Source organism: Macaca nemestrina, chromosome 9 (assembly GCF_043159975.1).
Source record: "Macaca nemestrina isolate mMacNem1 chromosome 9, mMacNem.hap1, whole genome shotgun sequence".
Classification (NCBI taxonomy): domain Eukaryota; kingdom Metazoa; phylum Chordata; class Mammalia; order Primates; family Cercopithecidae; genus Macaca; species Macaca nemestrina.
This window is the reverse complement of record NC_092133.1, coordinates 92,247,108-92,269,715: the sequence shown is the minus strand read 5'-3', so window position 1 is coordinate 92,269,715 and position 22,608 is coordinate 92,247,108. Positions and strand designations below refer to the sequence as shown.

The following is a 22,608-nucleotide window of genomic DNA, read 5'->3' as shown; positions in this document are numbered from 1 at the left end:
TGAACCTAGGATGAAAGTGGAGCGTGATAATAATGCTCAGGGTGCAGATAACAGTGGCACTTGATTTAGTTACGTGGCTCTGAGACTTTGTGCTGCTGCTAAATCTCTGGGTCTCCAGTGCAGCCATCACTTTAGACTGGAGACTAAAGGGCAGTAAATGGTCAGGGAGGTGGGAGTTAATGGCTTCACTATGAGATATGTTTTATTTTAAGTGCCTGCTTGCAAGTTGGAAGGATACCTCTGTACTGAAATCTAAACACATTTTTTAGACATTGTCATCAGACAGAAAACTATAGAAGAAATTAAATCAATTGAAGAGATGCATGAGATTTTTAAGAAAGTGTAAAAGAGAAAACAGGGTTTAGAATAGAGTCTTGAGTGGTCCCCATAGTATTGCATGAGAAGGGTAACAGTCAATGGGATACTTAGGTTTCTCAAGCTGGCTTTTCTGCAATTAGTCTAGTGGGGAAAACATGTGATTAAAAAAACATGGCCAGGCACGGTGGCTCACGCCTATAATCCCAGCACTTTGGGAGGCTGAGGCGGGTGGATCACCTGAGGTCAGGAGTTCAAGACCAGCCTGGCCAACCTGGTGACACCCAGTCTCTACCAAAATAGAAAAAAATTAACTGGGCATAGTGGTGTGTGGATGTAATCCCAGCTATTCGAGAGGTTGAGGCAGGAGAAGAACTTGAACCTGGGAGGCAGAGGTTGCAGTGAGCTGAGATTGCACCATTGCACTCCAGCCTGGGCAACACGAGTGAAACTCCATCTCAAAAAACAAAAACAAAAACAAACACACGCAAAAATAAACGAGGGTTTTATTCCAAACGTTGAGGAGAAGAGAAGACCTTGTGAAAGACACTGGGAAGGGGAGAGAGGACCCTGGGGAAACACTGGGAAGGGGAGAGAGGACCCTGGAAAGACACTGGGAAGGGGAAAGCAGGTAGTTTAAAGGCAGTCAGGAGCCCAAGGTGTCAAAGAAGGCTGAGAAATATAATCATCCCCAAATAAGGTCAGGGTCCAATTATGCTTTATCAAATCACAGAGGAACTCATTGGATTTAACTGTGGGGAGATAATTGTGCACTAATAAAGATTTATTAACATAGACATCATTATGGACATTATTGGTGATGTTACTAAGTCTAATGTATGGGGGATGTGAGGAGATTGTAACTAAGTGAATGCTGATCTTTTCAGGCTCTTTTTAAGGGGAAAATGATATGGGGTAGGAGCTACTCATAAACTGATTTGAATTAGGGGATTGTTTCAATGATAAAGAGATTTAATCAATTAAAGTAGTTTGGTGGGGAATTATAAGGTGGTTGCTATTAAACGATTTCACGATTAACAAAGTAGTCTCTAGAGGGCAGGAAAGAAGTGATAATAATTAGGCTGAACCTAATTATATCACAATTTTTCAATTTAAAAACATGAGAATAAGAATGCGGGGATATTTGCCGACTTCACATGGCAGTGACCCAAATACTTTTTCAAATTACCTGATACATCAGTGCAGGAGGAAGTGCACAAATTCACAGCAAGTGAGATGAAATGTGAGTATTTGTGACAAATAAAAGGCCTGCAAAAGTTTGAAATATAAAGCATGAAAGAATAAATGAATTTTCAGATTGGCCACAGTGGCTCAAGCCTGTTATCCCAGCACTTTGGGAGGCCAAGGCGGGCCTATCACGAGGTCAGGTGATTGAAACCATCCTGGCCAACATGGTGAAACCTCATCTCTACTAAAAATACAAAAAAAAATTAGCCAGGTGTGGGGGCATGCGCCTGTAGTCCCAACTACTTGGGAGGCTGAAGCAGGAGAATTATAGGAGGTGGAGGTTGCTGTGAGCTGAGATCGTGCCACTGCACTCCAGCCTGGGTGACAAAGTGAGATTCCATTTTTTTTTAAAAAAAAAAAGAATAAAGGAATTATCAAGGTGTAGTAGGATATCAAGTAATTTGGAAAGCCATTGAGAGATCTGTGTCATTGTCATCAGACCTGGTTCATGCCCCAAACATGTGCAGGGCATCTACCAATGAGGCCACGGGAAGGGTGATATTTGGTCTTCTGGGCGTGGGATTTTGATCACTGCATGTGGTAAAAGGTTGGAGAAATGTGGTAATTTTGTTCCTGCTGTGTGTGAGGGTGACACATCTGTGACTCTGAGGAGAGGTGGGGGCTAGTGTTTGGGGGATGGAGAGTCCCTGAGTTGAGAGAACCATGGCCTGAGGAGTAATTATATAAACATGAATTTTTAAAGCTTTTCATCTACCATTTATCATTATAACATCCTAAGCCTACAGATTTTTCCCAGAGGGTTCGTGAAGAAAATTAATTTTATATCAGAAGACGAAGGAGCGGCTGAAAAAAGCTGACCTGTAGGTCCACACACAGATTTGGAGCAAATCAAGGAGGTATCACAATAAAATATATTACAGTTTATTTGCCCTCTTGTAATGTAGTCATTTTTTTGTCATTTATTATTTTTATTTGTACAACATAAATACATACATACAAAATATCTACTGTCAGAATCCTCTTTTAAAATGTCATTTGATTTACAAAAATGGGACAGGGACGGGCACAATGGTTCACGCCTCTAACCCCAGAACTTTGGGAGGCTGAGATGGGCAGGTCATGAGATCAGGAGAGCGAGAGCATCCTGACTAACACGGTGAAACCCTGTATCCACTAAAAATACAAAAAAAAAAAAAAAAAAAAGGAAACAAAATAACATAGTCACTAATACTGTACAAAAATAAAATGATTAAACAGTTGTAAAGGTCAGTATCTTACAGTGCTACAGATCATCTGTTGTGAGGGAACATCTCAGTCTATCCAGAGTGATGAGTACTTTAAACTGACCAACTAATCAGTTTCTGTGATTATAACCAACAAATAGGATTTTCAGAAGAAGCATGAGGTACAGCTAAACCTTAAAGCCAGGGCATTGTTCCACAGTGCTGAGGAGCTTTCTTCTTCCCTAACCAAGGAGAGGAGATATCTTAACTCTAAAACTATTAAATTTTCCAGAATATGACAACTACTTACAATATTAGATTATACGATTTGTCTTTCTTTTTAAACACCTGCAATAGTCTTACAAAAATTCAGTTTGCTTAAAAAATAAACAAAAATTACTATCCTATATTTGGATTTTCATAAGTTAAATCCATGGTGTTTTTTAATAGAAAAAGTAATTGTTTCATAGTTTTAGTGTTCACTGAACTCCAGTAGTCTTATTTGAACCACATCTTGATATAGTAAATCTAATTAGAATGGTGGTTCCTCTTTTGTGACATGTTAAAACAGGATTTATCACAAAGAATAAAAAGCCTTGAGTTTATACATTACGTTAACATAACATAAAATAGAATATCACACCCTAGTGTGTTTGTCAACAACTGGAAAAGGCAAGTAACAACTTTTTTGGGAAGTTAAATTGTGCATTTTTTTTTTTTTTGAGGTGGAGTTTCAGTCTTGTTGCCCAGGCTCCAGTGCAATGGCGCGATCTCAGCTCACTGCAACCTCTGCCTCTGGGGTTCAAGTGATTCTCCTGCCTCAGCCTCCCGAGTAGCTAGGATTACAGACATGCGCCACCACACCTGGCTAATTTTTGCATTTTTAGTAGAGATGGGGTTTCTCCATGTTGGTCCGGCTGGTCTCAAACTCCTGACCTCTGGTGATCTGCCTGCCTCAGCCTTCCAAAGTGCTGGGATTACAGGTGTGAGCCACCATGCCCGGCCAAATTGTTCATTTTTTAAAACAAGTTGCTGCATTGATATCCATCTAAGTGCTTGACAAAAGCCACATATAGATTTACTCCTGAAACTCTAAAGATTGTCTTTCACTTTTGACTTTGCTTTGTTTTCCTTCATTTCTTTCTGTGAGGGAAAGATGAGTTTTAGAAGTCAGCAAGTTGCTAGGCAACCTGAAACTCCTCACCCACTAAAGAGTAGCATGCAGAGTATCATAAGCAGAACCATCCACGAGCTCTGTAAGAAGCAGGCAGCCTAACCTATTTTGTATGGAAGAACAGATATCCTTAAAACTTATTTTGGACACAGAAATAATACTTGGTTTAAAATAAGCATTTTGAAAATCTGAAGCAGAGGTAGAAGATGTTCTTTATTTTCCTGACATGTTTTCTCATGAGAAAACCCATTCCTTTTTATCCCATGGACTTCTCTCAGTCCCTAATGTTAAGAGCAGTTCTCTTTATAGAATGCTAGTGATGGCTTTTGTATTGGAAGTCAGAGTCAGCCGTGACCAGGGCCTACTGCAGGAGCCCAAGCTGATTCTGAATCAGAAACGAGCATGTGTCAGATGAAATAGGTAGGTACCCTATGTTTACACAACACATGTTGGAGCATAAGTATAAACTAGAATGCACTATAGCTCCCTGTTTTAAATATCAAATAAAATCATCTGAAAAAAAAAGCACTTTCCCCCGTGATCACTGTTGACTCCCCTCATTTGAGGTCTTTGGTTAACGATGAAAACTCAGTTCATTTTTCTGGCCTCATAAAACCCACAATTACGTTTTCAGGTAAATGGTATACTGTGGAGATACAAGATATATAGTGGTGAGGGTATTGATATAAAAGATACAGTGATGAAATTTCAATAATACATAGTTATTTGCCTATGTTCTCCAAGAAAGACTAATTTGCAGAGTCTCCTCTGAAATCATCATGGTATTTTCCCTTGGCATTCACTACTTATAAGGGTCTTTTTTTTTTTTTTTTTCTATTTCCGCCTCTTTTCCTTCTACATAACTCTTGCACCTGATATTTGGAGTTTTTTAGGAGATGGGAAGGAGATATTTTCCTTCAAATATAGGCTGTTATGCACTCATTCAAATACAACCCAACAGAGTCAAAACCCCTCTCCCTTAGTGGCATAATGATACAATAAGATGATGTTAACTAAAAGGATAGGAATATTTGGAAAAGTTAATAGAGTTAGAATTCTTTTGGTCCTTTTCTTTGTATTTTGTGAAACACTGCCCTCCTTCTCCTCAGCGTCTGTTTTGTGCATTCCACCCTCACATCTTGGCCGTGATTTCTAAGGAAATGTGTATATCGTATAAATAAGCACATTGTAATGTGGTGCCAAACAGAATGTCTGCTGCTATCCTCAAAGAATGTATTTAACTTGTTTATCCTCTGCATTAGAAGATAAAAGTGCAGCTTATGCTCAAAAGGTACAATTCATACAAAGCAAGGTTTAAAAGTTCTATACTTAGTGTAGCCTTTCAAAGGTCTGTGTTAATTAGAATACATTCCATCTCTCCTTACGCAGTGACTATAAGTAACTTTATTTTTGTTTTCAAGTCTTTAGATGACAGATCACGCTGGAGTAGTTGTACTCTTGCTTGCATAAAGACAGCTGTGGTATGGCTTTTTTTTTTTTTTAATCTCAAAAGTTAAGTGATTCAAGAGAGTGATTTTGCTAAACATACTGAAGCATACTCGTCATTACGTTTAAAGGTAAGAAAACAGTTCTGATCTACAGCAGGCATACAGGGCCCAGGATCACTGTGCGACGCCACAGGTCAACTCACCCGGAAGCACATACGTATACAAGCGTTGAATCTTCAAAATGCTACCCCAGTAGTGGGCTTTACCCCACTCCCTACTCCCAGCTACCCTCCCCCAAAAAAGTAAAGGAAGAAGAAAACCCAAAAGCATTTGCCTTCCATCCAACAGCCAGAGAGGGGTTCAAAGGGTTGCTTCTTCAAGGGGACCCAGTGTTGACATTGATCTTAGGCTGTAATGTGCTTTTTAAAAACAATGCAAGGAGAGGAAAATCAGAATAGCGACAAAGGAGCAGTGCCTTCCCGTGCTGCCAGTGTGCCTTTTCTGGGACTTATTCCACGTGTCTGTGTCTCCTGGGAGTAGTAGTGAGAGGTGACAATGTGCTAGCAGCCCTCACTCTCAGCACCTCCTCAGCCTCGGTATCCACTCTGACGGTACTTGAGGAGCCCTTCAGCCCAACACAGCACCATGGGAGCCACTCTCTGGGCTGGCTGAGGCCAAAGCTGCCTCCCTCTGCTTGTGGGGAGGTGTGGAGGGAGAGGCCCGGGCAGGAACCAGGGCTGCACACGGAGCTCCCGGGCCAGAGTGACTTCCCGCAAGCGTGGGCGCCGGCAGGGGCTAGGTGGGCCCGCACACCAAGCCACCACCAGCCCAGGGCAGTGAGGGGCTGAACACCCGGGCCAGCAGCTGCCAAGGTTGCGCGGGGTCCCCCAGTAGTGCCCACTGGGGGCACTGCACTCAAATTCTGACCAGGTTTAGCTGCCTCCCGGTGGCGCAGGGCTCGGGATCTGCAGCCGGCCAGGTCTGAGCTCCTCCCACTGTGGTGGGCTCCCGTGGCCTGAACCTCCCCTACGGGCGCCCTCCCCTGCTCCATGGCCCCAGTCCCATGGACAGCCCAAGGGCTGAGGAGTGCAGGTGCGGTTGGGGACTGGCAGGCAGCCCCACCTTCAGTCCCAGGGCAGGATCCACTGGGTGAAGCCAGCTGGGCTCCTGAACTAATGGGGACTTGGAGAACTTTTATATCTAACCAGAGGATTGTATGTGCACCAATCAGCACTCTGTGTCTAGCTCAGGGTTTGTGAATACACCAATTGGTACTCTGTATCCAGCTAACCTAGGGGAGACTTGGAGGACTAGGATTGTAAATGCACCAATCAGCACTCTGTGTCTAGCTCAGGGTTTGTAAACACACCAAATTGGTACTCTACATCTAGCTAACTCTGTATCTAGCTAACTAGCACTCTGTGTCTAGCTCAAGGATTGTAAAGGCATCAATCAGCACTCTGTCAAAACGGACCAATCAGCTCTCTGTAAAATAGACCAATCAGCTCTCTGTAAAATGGACCAATCAGCAGGATGTGGGTGGTGCCAGATAAGGGAATAAAAACAGGTTGCCTGAGCCAGCCAGTGGCACTCTGCTGGGGTCCCCTTCTACACCCTGGGAGCTTTGTTCTTTCACTCTTTGCAATGAATTTTTCTGCTGCTCACTCTTTGGGTCCATGCTGCCTTTAAGAGCTGTAACACTCACCACAAAGGTCTGCAGCTTCACTCCTGACAGTGAGACCACGAACCCAGGAGAAGGAAGAAGCTCCAGACACATCTGAATGTCTGAAGGAACAAACTCCGGATACACCATCTTTAAGAACTGTAACACTCACCGCGAGTGTCTACAGCTTCATTCTTGAAGTCAGTAAGACCAAGAACCCACCAATTCTGGACACACTTTGGTGACCACGAAGGGACTATAGGCTATCGCCAAGCACTGAGACTTTCACCTATCATCATGCAGTGAGACTTTCGCCTATTGCCAAACACTGGGACATCAACTATCACCAAGTGGTGAGCACCAACAGACCCCTTGCACCTTCTATTCTGTTGTATTTTTCCTTAGAATTTGGGGGTTAAATACCGGGCACCTGTTGGCCAGTTAAAAGCTACTAGCATGGCCGCCGGACTTAAGACATGGGTGTCAGGCTTTCTGGGAAAGGGCTCTCTAACAACCCCTGACTCTTCAGAGTTGGGAGCGTTGGTTTGCCTAGAACCAGCTTCCGCTTTTCCTGTACTTCTGGGCTGAGCAGAGGGTCAACTGAGAGGAAAGCCATGCAGCTCCGGGGTCCTGACAACAGGTTGGTGGACCCTGTGGCCATGAGCAGAACTCTCAAAGGTATGTCACTCAAGCAAGACTCACCCATCTATTCCATCTACCTGACCCTTGCCCCCTGGGTTCCAGTGCCTGCCAGACAAACTTTTTCTTGCCTCTCTTCTGTGAGGTTTGTCCTGCTTCTAAAAATTGCTCCCCATCTCTGGTGCTTTTCTAGTTTCTCCTATAAGAATGACTTCTAGTATGAACTCCAGGACTCTGTTTCCTTCTTTAGGCACCCAGGCTCACCAATTTTTGCCTAAATCCCTGTTGTAGGGGGGACTATCTGGAATTTTAGGGTCCCTCCTCAGATTAACAGACCTAACAAAAGCTATTCCTGAAGCTGGGATATGGGGAATGTCAGCAATTGTATCCTTCCTGTTCATATAAGTGAGGACAAAAGGTGTCACTCTTCCAACCCTGGAGATCCCTTCTTTCCCTCAGGGTATGCCCCTCCACTTCATTTTTGTGTCATAACATCTTTATAGGACAGGGATAAAGTCCCAATACTAACAGGAGAATACTTAGAACTCTAACAGGTACAGGTTTTTGAGAATGCATCAGTAAGGGCCACTAAATCTGATTTTTCTCGGTCCAGCCCGCCATATGGTCTGGGTGGACAGGCAAGAGTGCAGGTTTTCGAGAATGCATTGGTAAGGGCTACTGAATCCGACCTTCCTCAGTCCTCCATGTGGTCTAGGGGAAAAGCTAGTGTTTCTGCTGGTGTGTTGGTGAGCACAACTGTTCTTTTTTTTTTTTTTTTTTTTTTTTTTTGAGACGGAGTCTTGCTCTGTCTCCCAGGCTGGAGTGCAGTGGCGTGATCTCGGCTCACTGCAAGCTCCGCCTCCCGGGTTCACGCCATTCTCCTGCCTCAGCCTCCCGAGTAGCTGAGACTACAGGCGCCCGCCACCGCGCCCGGCTAATTTTTTGTATTTTTAGTAGAGACAGGGTTTCACCGTGGTCTCGATCTCCTGAGCTTGTGATCCGCCCACCTCGGCCTCCCAAAGTGCTGGGATTACAGGCGTGAGCCACCACGCCCGGCCTGATCTGATCAGCAGGGTCGAGGGACCGTTGCAGGTTCTTGGGCAGGGGGAGAAACAAAACAAACCAAAACCACAGGCGGTTTTGTCTTTCAGATGGGAAACACTCAGGCATCAACAAGCTCACCCTTGAAATGCGTCCTAAGCTATTGGGACCAATTTGACCCACAAATCCTGAAAAAGAAGCAGCTTATTTTTTTCTGCACTACCGCTTGGCCCCAATATTTTCTCTGTGATGGGGAAAAATGGTAACCTGAGGGAAGTACAAATTACAATACTGTCTTGCAGCTTGACTTTTTTTGTAACAGGGAAGGCAAATGGAGTAAAATACCTTATGTCCAAGCTTTCTTTCATTGAGGGAGAATACACAACTATGCAAAACTTGCAATTTACATCCCACAGGAGGACCTCTTAGCTTACCCCCATATCCTAGTCTCCCTAAAGCTCCCCTTCCTATTAATGATAATCCTCCTCTAATCTCTCCTGCCCAGAAGGAAATAAGCAAATAAATCTCCAAAGGACCACAAAAACCCTCAGGCTATTGGTTATGTCCCCTTCAAGCTGTGGTGGTGGGGGGGTGGAATTCGGCCCAACCCGGGTACATGTCCCCTTCTCCTTCTCTGATTTAAAGCAGATCAAGGAAGACCTGCGGAAGTTTTCAGATGATTCTGAGAGGTACACAGATGTCCTACAGGGTCTAGGGCAAACCTTTGACCTCGCTTGGAGGGATGTCATGCTATTGTTAGACCAAACCCTGACCTTTAATGAAAAGAATGCGGCTTTGGCTGCAGCCTGAGAGTTTTGAGATACCTGGTATCTTAGTCAAGTAAATGATAGAATGACAGCTGAAGAAAGGGATAAATTCCTTACTGGTCAGCAAGCCATCCCCAGTATGGCTCCCCACTGGGACCTTGACTCAGATCATGGGGACTGGAGTCGTAAACATCTGTTGACCTGTGTTCTAGAAGGACTAAGGAGAATTAGGAAAAAGCCCATGAATTATGCAATGATGTCCACCATAACTCAGGGAAAGGAAGAAAATCCTTCTACCTTCCTCGAGTGGCTACGGGAGGCCTTAAGAAAATATACTCCCCTGTCACCTGAATCACTTGAGGGTCAGTTGATTCTAAAAGATAAGTTTATTACCCAGTCAGCTGCAGATATCAGGAGAAAGCTTCAAAAGCAAGCCCTGGGCCCTGAACAAAATTTGGAGGCTTTGTTAAACCTGGCAATCTCGGTATTCTATAATAGGGACCAAGAGCAACAGGTCCAAAAGGAAAAACGAGATCAGAGAAAGGCCACAGACTTAGTCATGGCCTTCAGACAAACAAACCTTGGTGGTTCAGAGAGGACAGAAAATGGAGCAGGCCAATCACTCAGTAGGCTTTGTTTTCAGTGTGGTTTACTAGGACACTTTAAAAAAGATTGTCCAATGAGAAACAAGCTGCCCCCTTGTCCATGTCCACTATGCCGAGGCAATCACTGGAAGGTGCACTGCCCCAGAGGGTGAAGGTTCTCTGGGTCAGAAGCCCCCAACCAGATGATCCAACAACAGGACTGAGGGTGCCTAGGGCAAGTGCCAACTCATCATCACCCTCATTGAGCCCCAGGTACGCTTAACCATTGAGGGCCAGGAAATTAACTTCCTCCTGGACACTGGCGCGGCCTTCTCAGTGTTAATCTCCTGTCCTGTACAACTGTCCTCAAGGTCTGTTACCATTCAAGAGATCCTGGACAGCCTGTAACCAGGTATTTCTCCCATCTCCTCAGTTGTAATTGGGAGATTTTGCTCTTTTCACATGCCTTTCTTGTTATGCCTGAAAGTCCCACACCCTTATTAGGGAGGGACATATTAGCCAAGGCTAATAATAATACATGAATATGGGGAACAAGTTACCAATTTATTGTCCCCTACTTGAGAAGGAAACCAACCCTGAAGTCTGGACATTAGAAGGACAATTTGGAAGGGCAAAAAATGCCTACCCAGTCCAAATCAGGTTAAAAATTTCCACCACTTTTCCTTATCAAAGGCAATATCCCTTAAGACCTGAAACTCATAAAGAATTACAGGATATTGTTAAACATTTAAAAGCTCAAGGCTTAGTAAGGAAATGCAGCAGTCCTTGCAACACCCCAATTCTAGGAGTACAAAAACCAAATGGTCAGTGGAGACTAGTGTAAGATCTTAGGCCCATCAATGAGGCAGTAATTCCTCTATATCCAGTTGTACCCAACCCCTATACCTTGCTCTCTCAAATACCAGAGGAAGCAGAATGGTTCACTGTTCTGGACCTCAAGGATGCCTTCTTCTGTATTGCCCTGCACTCTGACTCCCAGTTTCTCTTTGCCTTTGAGGATCCCACAGACCACACGTCCCAACTTACATGGACCGTCGTGCCTCAAGGGTTTAGGGATAGCCCTCACTCGTTTGGTCAGGCACTGGCCCAAGATCTAGGCCACTTCTCAAGTCCAGGAACTCTGGTCCTTCAGTATGTGGATGATTTATTTTTGGCTACCAGTTCAGAAGCCTCATGCCAGCGGGCTACTCTAGATCTCTTGAAATTTCTAGCTAATCAAGGGTACAAGGTGTCTAGGTCGAAGGCCCAGCTTTGCCAACAGCAGGTCAAATATCTAGGCCTAATCTTAGCCAGGGGCACCAGGGCCCTCATCAAGGAATGAATACAGCCTATACTGGCTTATCCTCACCCTAAGACATTAAAACAGTTGCGGGGGTTCCTTGGAATTACTGGCTTTTGCCGATTATGGATCCCCGGATACAGCTAGATAGCCAGGCCCCTCTATACTCTAATCAAGGAAACCCAGAGGGCAAATGCTCATCTAGTAGGATGGGAACCAGAGGCAGAAACAGCCTTCAGGTCCTAGTACAAGCTCCAGCTTTAAGCCTTCCCACAGGACAAAACTTCTCTCTATATGTCACAGAGAGAGCAGGTATAGCTCTTGGAGTCCTTACTCAGACTTGTGGGACAGTCCCACAACCAGTGGCATATCTAAGCAAGGAAATCGATGTAGTAGCAAAAGGCTGGCTTCACTGTTTATGGGTAGTTGCGGCAGTGGCTTAGTATCAGAGGCTATCAAGATAATACAAGGAAAGGATCTCACTGTCTGGACTACTCGTGATGTAAATGGTACACTAGGTGCCAAAGGAAGTTTATGGCTATCAGACAACTGCCTACTTAGATACCAGGCACTACTACTTGAGGGACCGGTGCTTCAAATACATATGTGTGTGGCCCTCAACCCTCCCACTTTTCTCCCAGAGGATGGAGAACCAATTGGTCATGACTGCCAACAAATTATAGTCCAGACTTATGCTGCCCAACATGATCTCTTAGAAGTCCCCTTATCTAATACTGACCTTAACCTATATACCAATGGAAGCTCATTTGTGGAGAATGGGATATCAAGGGCAGGTTATGCCATAGTTAGTGATGTAACCGTACTTGAAAGTAAGCCTCTTCCCCCAGGGACCAGTGCCCAGTTAGCAGAACTAGTGGCACTTACCCGAGCCTTAGAGCCAGGAAAGGGAAAAAGAATAAATGTGTATATAGATAACAAGTATGCTTATCTAATCCTACATGCCCATGCTGCAATATGGAAAGAAAGGGAGTTCCTAACCTCTGGAGGAACCCCTATTAAATGCTGCAAGGAAATTATAGAGTTGTTGCATGCAGTGCAAATACCCAAGAAGGTGTCAGTCTTACACTGCCAAAGCCATCAAAATGGGAAGGAGAGGAGAAAACAGCAGCATAAGCAGCTGGCAGAGGCTGGGAAAGACCAGCAAGATGAAAAGAGAGAAAGAGGAAGTCAGAGAAAGAGAGAAGAAGAAACAGGAGAGATAAAGAGAAGGAGAAAGAGGAAGAGACAGAGAGACAGAAAGTCAAAGAAGGAAAGAGACAAAGAGACAAACAGGGAGTCAGAGAGAAAGAGAGACAAAGGAGAAGTCGAAGAGAAAGAAAGAGAGATGGAAGTAGTAAAGAAAAAACAGCATACCCTATTCCTTTAAAAACCAGGGTAAAGTTCTGTATACCCAGTCAAGGTATATTCTTCTTATGTGGAACATCGACCTATATCTGCCTCCCCACTAACTGGACAGGCACCTGCACCTTAGTCTTTCTAAGTCTCAACATTAATATTGCCCCAGGAAATCAGACCTTATTAGTGTCCCTTAAAGCTCAAGTCTGTCAGTGCAGAGCCATACAACTAATAACCCTACTTATTGGGTTAGGAATGGCTACTGCTACAGGAACCAGAATAGCTGGTTTATCTACTTCATTATCTTACTACCACACACTCTGAAAGAATTTCTCAGACAGTTTGCAAGAAATAATGAAATCTATCCTTACTTCACATCCCAAACAGACTCTTTAGCATCAGTGACTCTCCAAAACTGCTGAGGCCTAGACCACCTCACTGCTGAGAAAGGAGGACTCTGCGCCTTCTTAGGGGAAGAGTGTTGTTTTTACACTAACCAGTCAGGGATAGTAGGAGATGCCACCTGGCATTTACAGGAAAAGGCTTCTGAAATCAGACAACACCTTTCAAATTCTTATACCAACCTCTGGAGTTGGGCAACATGGCTTCTCCCCTTTCTAGGTCTTGTGGCAGCCATCTTGCTGTTACTCGCCTTTGGGCCCTGTATCTTTAACCTTCTCATCAAATTTGCTTCCTCTAGAATCAAGGCCATCAAGCTACAGATGGTCTTACAAATGGAACCACAAATGAACTCAACTAACGACTTCTACTGAGGACCCCTGGACCACCCGCTGGCACTTTCACTGGCCTAGAGAGCTCCCCTCTGGAGGACACTACAACTGCAGGGCCCCTTCATCGCCTCTATCCAGCAGGAAGTAGCTAGAGCAGTCATTGGCCATATTCCCAACAGCAGTTGGGGTGTCCTGTTTAGAGGGGGGATTGAGAGGTGACAATGTGCTAGCAGCCCTCACTCTAGGGGCACCTCCTTGGCCTCGGCGTCCACTCTGGCAGTGCTTGAGGAGCCCTTCAGCCTGCCATGGCACTGTGGGAGCCACTCTTTGGGCTGGCTGAGGCCGAAGCTGCCTCCTTCTGTTTGTGGGGAGGTGTGGAGGGAGAGGCCCGGGCAGGAACCAGGGCTGCACATCGTGCTCACGGGCCAGTGCGAGTTCCAGCGGGCACAAGTGCGGGCACGGGTTCAGTGGGCCCTGCACATGGAGCGGCCGGCTGGCACCACAAGCCCAGGGCAGTGAGGAGTTTAGCACCCTGGCCAGCAGCTGTGGAGGTTGTGCTGGGTCCCCCAGCAGTGCCGGCCCGCTGGCACTGCACTCAAATTCTCCCTGGGTTTAGCTGTCTCCTAGGGGGACAGGGCTTGGGACCTGCAGCCCGCCATGTCTGAGCTCCTCCCCCTGTGGTGGGCTCCTGTTCAGCCTGAGCCTCCCCTGGTGGGCACTGCCCCCTGCTCCATGGCGCCTGGTCCCATTGACAGCCCAAGGGCTGAGGAGTGCAGGTGCGGCTGGGGACTGGTGGGCAGCTCCACCTGCAGCCCTGGTGCAGGATCCACTGGGTGAAGCCAGCTGGGCTCCTGAACTGGATGGGGACTTGAATAACTTTTATATCTAGCCAGAGGATTGTATGTGCACCAATTAGCACTCTGTGTAGCTCAGGGTTTGTAAATACACCAATCAGCACTCTGTGTCTAGCTCAAGGTTTGCAAATACACCAATTGGTACTCTGTATCTAGCTAACTCTGTATCTAGCTAACTAGCACTCTGCGACTCTGTGTCTAGCTCAAGGATTGTAAACACACCAATCAGCACTCTGCCAAAACGGACCAATCAGCTCTCTGTAAAATAGACCAATCAGCTCTCTGTAAAATGGACCAATCAGCAGGATGTGGGTGGAGCCAGATAAGAGAATAAAAGCAGGCTGCCGGAGCCAGCAGCAATCCAATAGGGTCCCCTTCCACACTGGTGGAAGCTTTGTTCTTTGGCTCCTTGCAATAATTCTTGCTGTTGCTCACTCTTTGGGTCCAGGCTGCCTTTAAGAGCTGTAATGCTCACCACAAAGGTCTGCAGCTTCAGTCCTGACAGTGAGATCACTAGCCCACCAGAAGGAAGACGTTCCAGACACATCCGAGTCTGAAGGAACAAACTCCCACACACCATCTTTAAGAACTGTAACACTGACAGTGAGGGTCAGTGGCTTCATTCTTGAAGTCAGTGAGACCAAGAACCCACCAATTCCAGACACAGTAGTGTCCGTTCAGGGTCCATCCCTCCGTGGCCCCCAAGGGCAGTGCCTCACAGAGCCTTGGCCAGCGTGCTTTCCATGGCAGAATCCTGCTGGGGGTAGAACTCCCTGCCATGGAGCTCCCTGAGGGGGTCCGTCCCAAAGGTTCTCACTCAGCAGACAGGGGGGCTGCTGCTCCCCAGCGGTCTGGGAGCCACAGGTCAGCTGGTCGCACAGGGAGCTTTCCAGGGCAGCCTGACCACGCGCAGGGAAAGGCTCCCTGTCGTGCCTCCATAATGGACTCTGAGACGGGAGGACTCTCCATGGACGTCCCCAGCCTCCTAGGGGTACTTGGACCTCTTTTCTGAGGCGTTTCCCATTGCAGCCACCCCTGGGTGAAGGAGGTAGAGCAGACTGGGTGCTACGAGGACCCTGCCTCGCTTGGGGCTGCGGGAAGGGCTCGACCCAGGTTGGGCGGCCACGTAAGTGACTGCTGGTCCTATGGCCTCATCAGGACCTTTCGGGCTGTCGCTGTGCACCGAGGAGGTCTCGATGGGTCGGTGCTTGTTCGGGTCAAATGAGGTCCTGGCGAGGGTCATCGGCATGCTGTGGCCCTTCCAGGTGTCCCAGACTACCCTCCTCCTCGGTCGGTCACCTCAGGCAGTTGCCTACTCTCCGCGCCCAGGTGTTCTGACTCACAGCGCGGCTCCAAATGGAAACCAGAACCTGGGCAGCCACGAAGTCCTGCAGGCAGCCACGGTCTATAATCAGAAATTAACTGAACAAACATTTGATTATCCGAGGTGAACAGAGTCGGTGAAGCACGGCTGCCACAAAAATGACCATTCCCTCCACAGGCTCCAACGAGTGGAGAATATCAGGACCATTTCTTAGCAAGAAAGACAAATTAAAATCACATCAACTCCTTTACATTGCAAAAGAAGGAGTACGTAATTCTTATCCATTTATGTCCAGGAGAGAAAAATTATCACTTTGTTTTCTGAGTAAAGTCTATGGAAAACGTAATTAGAAAGGGTAGCAAGCAAGACCTACCACGAAGTAATCACCCTGGTGGCCAGAAGAATCTCCATTTGGAATCTGGAAAGGCTGTTCAAAATGAACAGCAATGGTCAGGCCACTTTGGACCAGGACGTCCCAAGAACAGTTGAGGTTGGATGAATAGGTCTCCAGATACTTGGGGGATGTGATGATCCCTTGTCTGCATGCAAATATCCACCGCAGCCTTCCCACAAAGAAACAAAGGTAGGTTACTTGAATAGGATTGGCAACTGGATTTTTATGCTTTCTTAGTTTCCTTGGGGGGTTTTCAAAGTGTAGGCAATAAAAATGCTTGAAAATATAGCCAGAGCGTAGGAAATGGTCAGTATAACAAGTATGTATTGAGCACGTGCTGTTGGCTACCCAGTTTGTGGTGGTTGTTGAGATATGGGATATAGAGGTAAGTAATGAAGACAAATTACCTGTTTCATAAAGATTTCTTTGTAGATGGGGAAGACATACAATAAACAAATACATAATACGTGAGATGGTGATAAATTCTATAAAGAAAAATGGATGGGAGGAGGGAGAAGGGTACCTTATTGTGAGAGTTAAGTTAGAAAAGCCACATCATTGGAGTAACATCTTAGCAGAGACATTAACGAAATAAAGAATCAAGTCAGATGGTTATGTGGGAGAAAACATTCCAGTTCAGAAAACAGTTAGTGTAAAGGCTTGATGTGGTAGAGGTACATCATGGAAGTCAGAATGGATGAGGCAGAATGAAAGATTCCAAAGGTAGCATGTCCAGGTCATGCGGGAAACTGAAAAGACTTATTCTGAGTAAGAAGAGGAAGACAAAGGGTTTTGGGCATCAGAATGGCATGATCTCACTTACGTTTGAAAATATCACTCTATGTGCAGTCCTTAGACTGTAAGGAGTGGAGGGCAGGGAAGGGCAGGAGCAGAGTGTCCAATAAAAAGGGGACTGCCTGAGGCCAAGGAGAGATGATAGGCACAAGGGCTAGGCTGGTAGCAACAGAAATGGAGAGGCGTGGTTGCAATCTAGATACATTGTGAGGGTACAGCCAGAGTGATTTGTTGATGGTTAAGTGTGAGACAAACAGAAAAGTCAAAAATAACTTCAAGATTTTTGACTTAAATAATGAGAAAAATGTACTTTCCATTTGCTAACATTGTGAGGAGTATGGAATTATGGGCAGGGGTGACATGGAAAAGGGTAGGAATAAAGTGTTCAGTTTTCAAAGGTTAACTTTTTTTGTTATCGATTATCTATCTATCTAATTGGGGTACAAGTGGTTTTTGGTTGCATGGATGAATTGCATACTGGTGAAGTCTGAGATTTTAGTGCACTTGTTACCTGACTAGTATACATTACACCCAATATGTAGTTTTTTATCCCTCATACCCCACCCATCCTCCCTGCTTATGAGTCTCCAAAGTCCATTATATCACAGGTTAAATTTGAAATACATTCTAGACAAGGAGCTGCCAAATACACACACACACACACACATACACACACACTCATAGATACACATATTTATATATATATATTATATATATTATATATGTATATACACACACATATATATGCACACATATGAATCAATTACAGTGGTTCTACCCTCACTATATACATACATATGTATACATGTATGTATGTATAATGAGCTGTCATACATATTAATATATACATGATTAATTCTCCAGTCATCAGGGACTAGAAGCTCATCAGCAAGGAAGGGTAGACAGCTCACACAGCTAGTCAAATTGCAGCATGAAAATTTATCTTAGGTCTAATTGCAAAGCCCATGCTCTTAAGCCACAATGCAGCCTGCGTCTCTTGAGCGTGAGGAACACAATTTATCATCAGTTGCTCCCTACTTTATAAAAGGTATATAAAAGCATGCAGGAAATATTAGATTAATTTTTAATGTTAGGTTGAGAATCTACTTTAAAATTATGTTTTTCAGTTAAAAACATGGGAGTCTTTCACTCCTCCATGGACTACTTTATTATGTTTCATTTAGTTTGGATTTAAGGCTATTACTGGACTTCACATGTCAAGTTTGAAAAGTCTCAATCATACTGCGCAAGATGGCATCCCATATATGGTGCCTGTTTTTCACTCATCAAGTTCATATTTCAAGAGTAACAAACTCTTCCTGCCAACTCTCAAATGGATGACTTTAACCAAGTGATTTATAAGGATCAATGATGATGTTTTGCTCCTTCGATGAGTTATGGATATGAGCGGTGCTCTAGTTCCAGCCCTCAGCTAGGCTGAAAAAAATGCTTTAAAGCTCTGTCTCATGCATTCCATGGACATACCTCTTCTAGAGTGACGATGCCCCACCCAGAGACCTGAAGCAGGACACTTTTGTACGACTTGGCTACAGTGCTTTGGATCAGGACTCAGCATTGACATAAGGGGAGCCAGCCATCCAGAGCCTGGCAGAGATCCATGTCCTCTGACTTGCCTTGTGTCCTGGTGCCCAAAAATATTAGGAAGAGAGAAAGTGAGAGGAAATGAGACGAGATGGGATAAAATGGGATTAAAAAAATATTTAAACTCATTACTCTTGTGAAAGGATGCACTGAAGCCTGCCCTGGTTACACTGGAGTCCAAGGTGAAGCGGATGAACATGTACTCTCTCATAGACCGGCTGGGCCCAGGGATTTCTCTGCCAGAGAACTGCTAGCTGCTGGGCCAAGTCATTGTCTCCTACGTTGAAAGAGAGGAAACAGCATGAAAATACAGTCTTGAGAATTTACTCTACCATCATTTGCAACTTAGCCAAAGTAGCTCACATATTTTTTTCAGAACATCAGGATTCATAAGAGACAATGCGATTTTCAAAAAGAAGGACCTCTCAGGGGTGATATCATTCTGGTTCCAGCTTGCAATGGTGCTGCCTGCCCTTTTCTTACACCGTGTCTTTTTTTTTTTTTTTTTTTTTTTTTTTTCTTGAGATGGAGTCTCCCTCTGTTGCCGAGCTTGCCCAGGCTGGTCTCCAACTCCAGAGAACCCACCTCGGCCTCCCAAAGTGCTAGTGAGAGGTGACAACGTGCTAGCAACCCTAGCTCACTCTCGGCGCCTCCTCGGTCTCGGCGTCCGCTCTGGCCCCGCTCTAGGAGCCCTTCAGCCCGCCGCTGCGCTGTGGGGGCCCCTCTCAGGGGCTGGCCAAGGCCAGAGCCGGCTCCCTCTGCTCACAGGGAGGTGTGGAGGGAGACGCGCGGGCGGGAGCCCGGGCTGCGCGCGGCTCTCGCGGCCCAGCGCGGGTTCCCGGTGGGCGCCGGCTCCGCAAGACCCACAATCAGTGCGGCCAGCCAGCACTTGCTGGACTTGATCGAAGGCTGAATCCCATGCGTGGACCGCCGTTCTCTCTTTGCGGGATCCTTGGCCATGATACATACCAGGTCTCCCTCTCTTCCGCGCTTCCCTTGTTTTCCTCTTGATTGTCTGGGATGAGCTCCCTCTGGGCTACTGGGGCTACGTACTGCAAAGTCCCCAAGCAAGTGCCAGTGAGACGTGAAGCCGGCTGGGCTTCTCGGACAGGTGGGGACTTGGAGAACTTTTGTGACTTGCTAAAGGATTGTAAACACACCAATCAGAGCTCTGTGTGTAGCTAATCAGATGAGGGACTTGGAGAACTTTTGTGTCTAGCTAAAGGATTGTAAACGCACCAATCAGCACTCTGTGTCTAGCTAAAGGTTTGTAAACACACTCTGTGTCTAGCTAAAGGTTTGTAATCAGCACACTGTCAAAATGGACCAATCAGCTCTCTGCAAAATGGACCAATCAGTAGGATGTGGGTGGGGCCAGATAAAGGACTAAAAGCAGGCCACCCAAGCCAGCTGTGGCAACCTGACGAGGTCCTCTTCTAAGCAGTAGTGGCTTTGTTGTTTTGCTCTTCACAGTAAATCTTGCTGTTGCTGACTCTGGGTCCGTGCCCCCTTTGAGAACTGTAACACTCACTGTGAAGATCTGCAGGTTCACTCCTGAAGCCAGCAAGACAAGGAACCCATCAGCAGGAAGGAACAACTCCAGACGGGAGGAACAAATAACTCCCGAAGCGCAACCTTTATGAACTGTAACACTCACGGTGAAGGTCTGTGGTTTCACTCCTGAAGTCAGTGAGACCACGAACCCACTAGAAGGAAGAAACTCTGGACACGTCTGAACATCTGAAAGAACAAACTCCGGACACACTATCTTTAAGAACTGTAACACTCATCTCGAGGGTCCTCGGCTTCATTCTTTAAGTCAGCGAGACTAAGATCCCACGAACTGTGGACACACTAGGATTCCAGACATGAGCCACTATACCTGTCCTGAGACCTCAGTGTTTTTTTTTTTAATACTTTAAGTTCTAGGGTACGTGAGCACAATGTGCAGGTTTGTTACATATGTATACTTGTGCCATGTTGGTGTGCTGCACCCATCAACTCATCATTTACATTAGGTATATCTCCTAATGCTATCCCTCCCCTTACCCCCTCGCCACAATAGGTCCCAGTGTGTGATGGTCCCCTTCCTGTGTCCAAGTGATCTCATTGTTCAATTCTCACCTATGAGTGAGAACATGTGGTGTTTGGTTTTCTGTTCTTGACATAGTTTGCTGAGAATGATGGTTTCCAGCTGCATCCATGTCCCTACAAAGGACACGAACTCATCCTTTTTTATGGCTGCATAGTATTCCACGGTGTGTATGTGCCACATTTTCTTAATCTAGTCTGTCACTGATGGACATTTGGTTTGGTTCCAAGTCTTTGCTATTGTGAATAGTGCCACAATAAACATACGTGTGCATGTGTCTTTATAGCAGCATGATTTATAATCATTTGGGTATATACCCAGTAATGGGATGGCTGGGTCAAATGGTATTTCTAGTTCTAGATCCTTGAGGAATCGCCACACTGTTTTCCACAATTATTGAACTAGTTTACAGTCCCACCAACAGTGTAAAAGTGTTCCTATTTCTCCACATCCTCTGCAGCACCTGTTGTTTCCTGACTTTTTAATGATTGCCATTCTAACTGGTGTGAGATGGTATCTCATTGTGGTTTTGATTTGCATTTCTCTGGTGGCCAGTGATGATGAGCATTTTTTCATGTGTCTGTTGGCTGTATAAATCTTCTTTTAAGAAGTGTCTGTTCATATCCTTTGCCCACTTTTTGATGGGGTTGTTTTTTTCTTGTAAATTTGTTTGAGTTCTTTGTAGATTCTGGATATTAGCCCTTTGTCAGATGAGTAGATTGCAAAAAATTTCTCCCATTCTGTAGGTTGGCTGTTCACTCTGATGGTAGTTCCTTTTGCAGTGCAGAAGCTCTTTAGTTTCATTAGATCCCATTTGTCAATTATGGCTTTTGTTGCCGTTGCTTTTGGTGTTTTAGACATGAAGTCCTTGTCCATGCCTATGTCCTGAATGGTATTACCTAGGTTTTCTTCTAGGGTTTTTATGGTTTTAGGTCTAACATTTAAGTCTCTAATCCATCTTGAATTAATATTTGTATAAGGAGTAAGGAAAGAATCCAGTTTCAGCTTTCTACTTTCCCAGCACCATTTATTAAATAGGGAATCCTTTCCCCATTTCTTGTTTTTGTCAGGTTTGTCAAAGATGTAGATGTGTGGTATTATTTCGACCTCAGTATTTTTTAAGGAGCATATCTGAGTTCTTCCACACTGGCCACTTACACATGGCACAGGGTTAGAATCTGGGTTATAACATTCAATGCACTGAATAGCATTTAATCTGTAAATTTGGAGAAGTATGGCCATTTTAGCAATATTGATTTTTCCTATCTATGAGCATGGAATGTTCTCTTCATTTGATAGGGTGGAGGGTGGCAGAAGGGAGAGTAGCAGAAATCTCTTGCAATTGGGCATATGTTGCTATTTTTGGCTTTAGTGAGTGAGCTCCTGAGATCCTCCCATGGGAGGATCTGTTGACCCAGGGACCCAGAAGCAGTGCAACCCAAGACCAGTGGGTGAAGTCAAAGAAGTGTCCGCCTGATGGCATCTTATCTATCCTCAGCTTGTAGACTGTGGCCACCCCCTGCCCCCATTCTCTTTGTTCTCAGCCCCACCAACCAAAATGTACCTGTTCCAGAATCCTTTTTCTTGAGGTCCTGTTCTGTGCTAAGTGGAAGCTAGCTAACACGCTAATTCTTCAACCGTATATTTTTAAAAGGAACCACTGCAAGCGTGAGAACTTCAGAACGGTGGCAGGCTGTGGAGAAAATAAGACGGGGGAGTGTAAGTCTGTCACTTTGCAACTCCTAATTAGCCCATGTTCGCGGCTGATCCTGAAAAAGGTTTCTTTTGCTATTGATGATAGAATGTCTATCAAACAGAATTGATGTAATAGCAAAATATTATACATAGATTTTCAGTTGATGCACTCTCTCCTAAATAACTTGGTGTGTGTGTACATGTGAGTATGTGTGCAGGATGTTAGAGAAGATACACTAAGAAGTGCGATACTTAAGTACATGCATTCTTCTAGAACATCTCTTATCTTTTTTTATGTTTTTATTTTTTAGAGAGAGTGTCTTTATCACCCAGGCTGGAGTACAATGGCATGATCCTAGCTTTCTGTAACCTGAAACTCCTGGGCTCAAGCAAGCTTCCCAG

The 22,608-nt window shown here is 45.2% G+C and overlaps 1 protein-coding gene and 1 long non-coding RNA gene across 5 annotated transcripts in view; one reads left to right on the top strand and one right to left on the bottom strand.

The window, feature by feature from the left end:
* LOC105472068 (ankyrin repeat domain-containing protein 30B-like) overlaps window positions 1–22,608 on the top strand; it is a 539,363-nt gene that overhangs the window by 501,252 nt on the left and 15,503 nt on the right. The gene's annotated exons all lie outside the window — the stretch shown is intronic.
* Window positions 2,588–22,268, bottom strand: LOC139356329 (uncharacterized). 4 transcript variants are annotated; one of them, XR_011608019.1, is made up of 5 exons: window positions 19,389–19,605; window positions 18,552–18,696; window positions 18,303–18,459; window positions 16,002–16,191; window positions 2,588–2,697 (listed from the first exon to the last, which is right to left on the bottom strand). It is a non-coding gene; the product is annotated as an uncharacterized lncRNA (long non-coding RNA). The 4 variants fall into 4 exon arrangements; XR_011608020.1 differs by lacking the exon at window positions 2,588–2,697 and adding an exon at window positions 15,630–15,692; XR_011608021.1 differs by lacking the exons at window positions 2,588–2,697; window positions 19,389–19,605 and adding an exon at window positions 22,076–22,268 and having other exon boundaries at window positions 15,664–16,191.